The following is a 9,660-nucleotide window of genomic DNA, read 5'->3' on the forward strand; positions in this document are numbered from 1 at the left end:
GAGGGGCAGGAAGGGCCTGGGGTGGTGGGGTCTGCCACTGAGCTCAAGGAAGTGAGAGCCACTTCAGGGTTCCATGGTCAGCGTTCTGGTCGGGAGCCTGGAAGAGAGAAGGGGAAATTGGTAAGGGCAGAGGGAGGAAGGAGGGGACAGCTCAGAGATGGGGAGGGGTGAGGAAGGTTTAAGATGGGCTGGGAGAGGGGGAGGTACTGTAAGCTTGGGGAAAGAACAGCAGAAACATGGGGAGGGGTGGAGGCAGTGAGGCAGGAGAGACAGGCAGGAGGCCATGGTGTCAAGGAGTAAGAGGAAAGATGGAGAGAAGGGAAGAGATCCAGAAAGTCGGCAACTCGAAAGAAGAAGAAGCAATGAGAAGGACAGGGTCAGGATAAAACTGAGGAAGAGGATTAAAGACCTAAGTGTAAGACTTAAAACTGCAGCTCCTAAAGAAAACACAGGGGGAAAACTTCATGACATTGGACTTGGCAATGATTTCTTAGATGTCATACCAGAAGCAGAGGCAACAAAGGCAAACATAGACAAATGGGACTACATCAAACCTACAAACTTTTGTGCGTCAAAGGACACAATTAACAGAATGAAAAGGCAATGGGAGAAGTTATTTGCAATTCATATAGATGTAAGGGGTTAATATCCAGAATATTATAAAGGACTCCCACAGCTCAACTTCAAAAAACTAAATAACTAGATTAAAAACTGGACAAAGAGCTTGAAGACATTTCTCCAAAGATGATATATAAATGACCAGCAAACATATGAAAAGATGCTCAACATCACTAATCATCAGAGAAATGCAAATCGAAATCACAATGAGATATATATGACCTCATACCCATTAGGATGGTTACTATCAAAAAAAAAAAAAAAAACACCCAGAAAATAACAGGTGTTGGCAAGGGTGGAGAGAAATTGGAACCCTTTGCCCTGTTGGTGAGATTGTAAAATGGTGCAACTGCTATGGAAACAGTATGCAGGTTCCTTTAAAAATTAAAAATAGAATTACCATATGATCTAGCAATCCCACTTCCGTGTTTATGTCTAAGGAAATTGAAATTGGGATCTTGAAGATATATCTGCACCCCCATGTTCTTTGCAGCATTATTCACAATAGCCAAGATATGGAAACAACCCAAATGTCCATCGATAGATACACAGATAAAGAAAATGTGGCATATACATACAATGGAATATTATTCAGCCTTAAAAAGGAAGAAAATCCTGTCACAATGCTACAACACAGATGAACCTTGAGGACATTATGCTAAGTGAAATAAGTCAGTCACAAAAACATAAATATTGTATGATTCCACTAATATGATATATGTAAGTATTCATCTTCATAGAAGCAGTATGTAGAATGGTGCTTACCAGAGGCTGAGGGGAGGGTGGGGAAGGGGAGGTGTTGGTCAAAGGGTATAGAGTTTCAGATTTACAGGATGAAAAAGTTCTGGAGCTCTGTTTCACAACAATGTGAATATACTTAACACTACTGAACTGTACACTTAAAAGAGTAAATTTTATGTTATATGTTTTTATCACAATGATTTTTTTTTAATAATTAAAAAGGGGTGGGGGGGAACTGAGCGAGACTGGAGCCACAGCTGCAAGAGAGATTGGCTGTGGCTCTAAACCTTTCCCAGTTGTGAGGGGAGCATTGCAAGCCTTGGCCCTACCATCCCCTCCCTCCCAGGGCCTGTCTCCACCCTGGCTGCTTCTGTATGTGTGTGTGGAGGGGAGAGGATGATAAACACACAGATTGCCCTTTGTAGAGTGGACTGGGGCATATGGAGCTCGGCACAGCTGCCCAGTTCAGTCCCTCCCAGCCCCCAAACCCCACAACAGGACCATTGCAGACACCAGATCCTACCACCCCGACCACTAGAATCAGGGGGAGGTATCTCCTCTGGCCACAATCCCCCTGCTCAGGACAGTCCCTTCCTCCAGCTCTGTCCTCAACACCCTCAACCCTTGCCATTCCCTGGCCGTTTTGGCAACTCTGCAAGGAAGATTGGGGAAAGGGAACATAATCAGCTTTCCACTCCACATCCTCCCCCAGCCCAAGGCCAGTTCAGATGTGGCGGGCAGAGACGGATAGGGGTAGCTTTTGGAGGCCACCATTTGGGGCTTGGCGAAGCTTGCTTGTCCCTGGGACCAGAGGAAATCAGGAAGAGGCAGCAGGAACATGGTCTGGGGGAAGGCTGGGGAAAGGGCTTTGCTGTGGGGGAATGTCAAGTGGGAACAGTGGGCCACTCACTGTGAGCTCAGCCGGACTAAAGTGGCAGAAACAGAAGCACAGAGGTTCCTTCGCAATCACCATATCCCCTTCCTCACCAGTCCGGGTTCTCCTGCCTGATGGACACCTTCACAGGGGTCAGGACTCCCCAGCCTTGCCCCGCCCCACCATGCAGAAAACAGGCTCAAATGAGTAGTCCACTAACAGTAAGCTCTGAGGTTGGGGGTGTGAGATCATCAACATCTGACAGCATGTACGCACACAGTCATAACACAAAACAGACGGGGGTGAGTGCTGAAATTTAGAACACACCGCATATTCCAGGGTCCAAAGGAACATGAGGGGATGGATGGCAATAGTGTGGGAGGCCCCGAAGTCAGCACCTCCCAGTATGTGTTTAGTGCACCAACTCCCCACCCCCATGACCCAGGAATTCAGCTATGGGGTTCTCGGCACATCTATCACAGCCCTGCCTGGCCCCCATGTTCCTTCATCCCTGATCACTTGGCCCTCCCTTCCCCTCTTCTGCTCCCAATCTGACCCCAGTCCCATTTCCACCTGGACCCACTGTCTTCCCCAGCTCCAGTCCTGGCAGCAGCTTCTATTCACCCATCAAGTCAGTCCTCACCCCAAAATCCACTTCTGGTTTCAAAGTTGCAGGTTCCGAGGATCAGAATTCCAAGCATCCAGGATAGGACTTCCTGCCCCACTTCTGCCATCCCCAACCCGACTGAGAATAGATAGGCACAAAGAGTCAAAGGGGAGAAGTGGGGAAGAGGGAGGTGCAGGGACAGAGAGAGACACAGCGTGAGAGAAAACTAGAGGGAAGCTCTGGGAGGAGACTTGAGCCAGAGAGTGGGAGGGACACGCCCACCCCTCCCCAGCCTTTGGTTCCCCCTTTACCTAGGAGGAGCCTGTGAGGGGATCCAAGCTGGCAGGACAGGGGGGCAGCGTTGACAGCCCCAGTCTCCTCTGGCTGCTCAGAGCTCATCCGTCTGCAAAGTTATTGACCAGCTTTCTAGACCTCTCCGGGGCAGCGTGGCGTGGCTGTACAGGCTCCGGGGCATAGGAGAGGGGTACACATGTTGGGGATATAGGGCCCAGGTGGAGGGGTTGAGCTTGGCTAGGTACTGGGGACACCCGCACTCACACGCACACACACACCACACGCTCACAGACACATACACACCTGAGCTGGCCCAGCCCTATGTATATATATGGAGATACACACACACACCCCCAGCTCTCCATTGGCTGGCCCAGCCCCCCCCCCTTATCAATATTAAACAGTAAGGCCAGGCAGCCATTGGCAGAGGGATCTGGGAACCCCCCTGGGAGCTGGGGGTGGGGCTGGCCCTGGGGGGGGCGAGGAGTGGGGGAGCAGGGACATCTGTTCTCCATGCATATTTCATAAGCAAGAAATGGAGAGCTGGGGAAGGGGTGGGGCTGGGGCGAGAGCCAGGGCAGGATCACAGATGAAACCCCTCAGTCTCCCACACCAGAGGCGGCAGGGACAGAGGCCCCCAGCAAGCCAGGTTTAAGTGCCATGGTCCCATTCTGAGTCCCAGCTGGGCTTTGACAGCCCCTTCCCACATCTCCTTTTCCCTGGGAAAAAGGCTCTCCAAGGTACTAACAGGGAGATCGAGAAAAGGGCAAGTGGACAGCACGAAAACGCAGAAGAGGTCCCTAGGGTCCTTGCCCTCACCAAGCTCTCATTCTTCGTAAAGCTGGTTCCCACCAGCCCCTTTGCCAGGCTGCCTGTGGCTACTGCTCGGGCCCCTGCGCTTGTCACCCTGGGACTCAATCACCCCACACCCTCTTATCCCAGCCTCCAGCCTCCCACCTACCCAATCACCAGGGGAAGAGTGGGGTCAGATTCCTGACACAGATCCTACAAGGAGTTTTTCTAGGCTGGCTGGCCCAACCTGACCCACTGGGAATTGGGGGCTCTCAGGAGGAAAGAGGTAAAGGCTAAAAGGAGCAGGATACAGGAGTGCGGGGAGAGGAGGAACCAGGGTTGGATGGACACTGGGGGAGGAGGGCAGGGCACCCAGGCAGGCTTCAAGCATGCTGGGGCATCAAATGAGCAATAAGAAAACTAGCTGCAAAATCATATGCAAATGGGCATTGATTAAGTTCACATCAATAGCTCAGCTGCCTCCAGCCTGTGTGTGCATGTGCATGCGTGTCTGAGTGTGTGAGTGTGTGTGTGTGTGTGTGTGTGTGTGTGTGTGTGGTGTGTGTGTGAGATACAGGCTGGCAGGAGCAAGGGAAGCACAGAGGCAGTGGGCTACATTTCCGTATCTGAAGTTCTCTTCCCCACTCAGCTGTTGAATGTCTTCGTTGAACCTCTGTGAATATCGAGAAGGAACCATGGCTGGGAGGACTGCAGAGACGGCTACACTGCTACAGTGAAGAAAGCTTTGTCGGCTGTGTGACCTTGGATGAGTAACTCAACCTCTTGAGCCTCAACCTTCCTTCTCTGTAAAATGGGATTAAATATAGCTGCCGCTTAGGTTGCCACGGAGATTAAGCGAGATAATGCACGTAATGGGTCTGGACCTTAGTAGGAGCACAGTCCACCTGCAGGCTTTTGGAAGCATTTGCCATTTCCCTGTTGCCGATCAACCTTTTCTGGGCTTTCTCCAGGGTAAGGCATTCCCTAAGGGGAGTCCTGTAATTCTTCCCCAAGCTCCCCCACCCCCAGGTCTGGGAGGTGCCAACTCCCACCTGGGCAGGCCCAGACAGGTGCCCAGGCGCCAGCAGATTGGCTGAGCTGGAGGGGAAAGGAGGCTTGAGGAGGGGGGCTGGGGGGCAGGGGATCAGGTGGCATCTCAGTTCTTGCATCATCATTGCCATGGTGCTGATTAAAAACCAATCTCTACCTAATGAGCCCCCAGCAACAACAATCCTACCTCCCCCACCCTCTTGCCCTCCACCTCATCCAAGAAAATTGGGAGACAGAGAGACTCAGGAGAGAGGGCCATGGAGGAGAGGAGAGATACGGAACAAATGGGAGATGGAGAAGAAGCAGAGGAAATGAAGGGGGAGACGTGGGGAGATGTCGAGACACACACAGAGAGGAACAAGATGAGAAAACAGAGTCATGAGGTTACAGACATGGGGAAGATACAGAGAAATGGGAAGACTCGTTACGGGGAGATGGAGACGTAGGGGAGACAGAGAGATAGAAGAGAGAAGATGGGAGCAGAATTGCCAGGTTGCCAAGGCTTTGTGGAAGATTCGGGGATGCAAGATACAGGGGGATAGAGACATGGGGAGAGACATGAAAAGAGGAGATGGTTAGGGAGACACAGACCTGGGTGAATTATGGACGTGGAGAAAACATGGATATTCAGGGATGGACAGGTACTGATACTGGGAGAGGGTCCTGAGGGAAGCCCCAACACAGGGTGGAGATACACAGACATGTGGGAAGCAGAGTGCAGACAGTTGTGAGGAAACAAAAAAATACTGGAGACAGGGAGACAAGGAGGGGAGACACGACAAACAGCTATAGAGATGAGGGACTGTTACTGAAATGGGGAGGCCTGGTTCCCCAAGGGTGAGACATTGAGAAAAACAGAAACAGAACCTGGAGAGACCGTAGAAGCAGAAGGGAACCTTGGTGGGGTGGAGATGGGAGAGAGAAACCAAATCCTTGCTCCCGGCCTCCCTCCTTTTAGGCAGTTCGGCTCAGATACTTCAACCCTGCAACCTCCATCCTTGAAGCGCTCAGCCCAGGCTGTGCCCAGTGCAAGCTGAGGGTTGATGGTACATGGGGGTGGGAGAGTGCTCTGGGACCACCTCTGTCTGCCTCCTCTGCATCTGTCATTCCAGGGTCCTGGACTCTGGGGCCCCCAGCCCCAGTGTTCACTCAGGGATTCAGTTTTTGCACCTAGGGGGTGTAGCTAAAAAGGACATAGTGTATGATAAAGAGGAGGAGCTAAAAGCATGGCGTGGTGGGAAGAACTACTAATTCTACTGAACTTGGGGCCTGTAGACCTGGGTCTGAGTCCTGGTGACCTTGGACACATCATTAACCGTTTTCTTTCGGCTGCGCAGCCTTGTGGGATCTTAGTTCCCCAACCAGGGATCAAACCCAGGCCCTCGGCAGCAAAAGCATGAAGTCCCAACCACTGGACCACCGGGGGATCCCCTGGACATATCATTAACCTTGACTGAACCTATTTTGTCATCTGTGAAATGGGAAAAATATTGCCTTCCTTGTAGGGCTTTTGTCCCACCGTGCGTGGGAAAGTGCTAGGTACCCCCAAACCCTTACATTTGTGCAGTGATTCAAAGGTGGCAAGAAATCGTCCATGCGTGTATATGAGGCATGATGATTGAGGGAGGCTGGGGAGAGCTCTGAGGTCAACTCAGGTTGCCGGCATCTCCAGGCCCCGCGGGGGGAGGAGAACCCTGGGAGTTGTGTTGGGGTCTTTGCTGTAAGCAGGGCAGGAAGATGCGGAGGGGGTGGGAGGATGAGTGGGGCTCTGTGGTTTATTGTTATTTTGCATTTGATAGGTGTTCAATTTTTCAGATTGTTACTCCCCATCTTTTTTCATCGCCACACTGCCTGCCTGTGAGTTAGATGGTGGGGGAGTGAGGTTGGGATGTAGGGAAGACATGGGGGCAGGGGGCCTGGTCCTTGAGAGTGGGGGCAGGGCCTGGAGGAGCTGGGAAGCCGTGGGTTTGGCAGGAGAGGGGGTGACATATGTGGGGAGCCCTGGGGACCCAACCAGGCAAGCGGCTGGCAGAGAGAGCAGACGGCATTAACCCTCACTGTGCCACACTGTGCGACCCGTCCTGGGAGTGGCCCGGGGCAGGGGTGTTATCATGTGTGTTCTGGGTCACAGGAGCTCCTGGGCAGGATCTGTTATGATCCTGGGAAGCGGTGGCTCGTCTTGGGTCTTCTTCCCTCTTTGAAGTTCCCTCCTTGTCTGCTTCCACGTGTTCTCCCTCAGTCTGTCTTTCCCTGTCTCCACCTCTCTGTGCCTCTAGGTGACAGCGGGTCTCCACAATCTGTCCCCTTCTCTGCCTCCAGCCCTGCTGGAAGCCCCTTTTCAGCGCCAGGCCCTGAGCCCTCTCTCACCCCCGGCCCCCTAGGCCTTGTCGCCTTTGTCTCCTAAGGCAGCCTCTCCTTTCTTCTCTCCTCTCTGCTCACCTCTCCCCAGCTCCAAGCCCATCCCAATCTCATTAGGCCTCCTCCGACCACTGCCCCCCCACCTCTCCTCCTCCCTCCCCCATCCATCTGTCTTCCCCGAAGCCCTCCTCTTTGTGTCCACCCATCTGTCACCACCAGCTCTGGGCCCACTCCCCCCACCCCCGCAGCACACCCGCCTGGCCTCTCTCCCCTCAGGCTCAGCTCCCTCAGAGCACTCCCGGCCTCCTTCCCTCCTTCAGCCCATCAAGGATTGCCTACTTCCACTTGCCCTTCACTCATTTATTCTTTTTCCAGATACCCTCTTTCATCTCTGTTGTTCCTTTTTCCCCTCCAGTTTCTCTAACTCTTCCTCAGTTGATGGGGGGAGAGACAGGGGACTCTAGGGTCCTGGCCCCCAGCCCCTGAGCAGCCAGCCAGCCGGAGCCAGAGGTTGGTAAGACTTACTCACAGTTGCATCATCTCCTCAAGCCTCCTGAGATGCCCCCTCCGCTCCTGTCCCATGTTCTTCTGGTTGGGAGCAGGGGCTCCAGCTGCCCTTCTCAACAACAGGAGTGTGCCAACCCCTCTACCTTCTGAGTGTGGGACTCAGAAAGGAATCAAAAGCTGACCTGAGGCCCACATGGACCCTGACCTTCCAAGGCTCTCTGCTTCCCAAACTCCCACCAACCCAACAACTCCCACCAAGCTTTTTTGAGGATGGGAAGCTGAGTTTCAGGATGGTTCTTCTACCACATTATGCCACTACCCGCAGTCTACTGTCCCCGGGCTAGAGGGCAATCAGTGCCCCCCAGGCCTCCCTCTCCAGTGGCAGAACTTTCTAACTACCTTCAAAAGCTCATGAATTGGCCAACCCTTCAAGCCATCCGCTGCCCTGAGGGGTTTAGGATGAAAGGGAGAAGGGAAGAGAGGCTGACTGTCAGAGCAGGGCGGGGCCTCAGACAGCAGCCTCCTCTGACTCCACTTTGTGCAAATGAGAACACTGCGGCCCAGAGAGGGGAGTGCCCTTTCCAAAGTCACACAGAGCATTAGAGGCACTCCAGAAAATCTGGTCCTGAGCTCTTCCCACAACAACATGAAGCTTCTCCTTACTGGCCCCACCCAAAGCAAACCCGCCATCCTTTGAACTCGGGTAGAACCTTTTTATAGCACTGATTTTGCATGGAACATATGCTGCCTGGCCTGGTTATTTATCTCGTGTCATGTCCCATCCAGCCATCTAGACTCTGGATCCTAAGTCTCTAAGGGAAGGTGCTATATCTCATAACCTTTTACGATGCTGGGACAGAGTGCCCTGCCTGTAGTCAGGCTCCATAAATGTTTATTACCACTGTAGCTACCAGTGCAGATATAAGAAACGTTCCAGTCTCTGCTCTAATATGCTGTGTAACCTTGAGCAAGCCACGTCACTCCTCTGGGCTACTGTTTCCCCCATCTATCAAATGAGTTAGGCCATACACACAATTTCTCAGGGCTTATCATATGGTCCCTGGAAGAAACAAAGTCATCTTGAAAAAGGTGGAATCTTGGTACAGAACACCAGACTCTGGGTGAAAATCATCTCCTCCCAGGATGTGCCTCTGGGATGTGGGAGACAGAAAAGAGTAAACCCTTTACTCAGAGAAGCTGGGAAAGAGAAACCAGCTAATAGAAAAGCCTTCGGTGCTAGTCTCGAGGGACCAGGTGTCACAAGAGGTAGAGACAGGACAGACTGGGTCCTGGAGCAGGGTGGTCTGTTATTCAACAGTCCACGGGGGTTGGGTGGAAGAGAAGGTGCCCATGAGAACTAGCAGTGGGTAGGATTAGGGAGGGAGGGAAGCCCTGTGGGCAAAGGAGGAGCTGGAAAATGACAAATTTCAGGTGGCACAGACGTAAGCAGGGCCTGGAGCAAGCAGGAAGAGGGAGGCTAACAAGTTAAGTCTGTGGCCCTAAGATGCTGCTAGCCAATCGCATGCGGTCTCCAGGACACAGGAGGTGGCTGGGGAGGAGTTAGACTGTGGTCTCAGAAAGAGGGCCCCAATGGGTTATCTGGGGGTCTATTGCCCCTTCCATGGAGCCTGGTCTCCTCAGGAGACATGTTTTTTGGTTTTGTAATTTCTTTTTTGGGGGGGAGGGGGAGGTAGGGGTAGCATGGAAGGCGGAAGACAAGCTGGTGCTGAAGATTCCTCCCCAGGAGGAGAGCGGAGGACAGAAAACCCTACATCCTGTACCCTTCTCTTGCCCACCCCATCCACTGATTTTGCCTAAC

The sequence above is a fragment of the Tursiops truncatus genome, chromosome 1 (genome assembly GCF_011762595.2).
Source record: "Tursiops truncatus isolate mTurTru1 chromosome 1, mTurTru1.mat.Y, whole genome shotgun sequence".
Taxonomy (NCBI): domain Eukaryota; kingdom Metazoa; phylum Chordata; class Mammalia; order Artiodactyla; family Delphinidae; genus Tursiops; species Tursiops truncatus.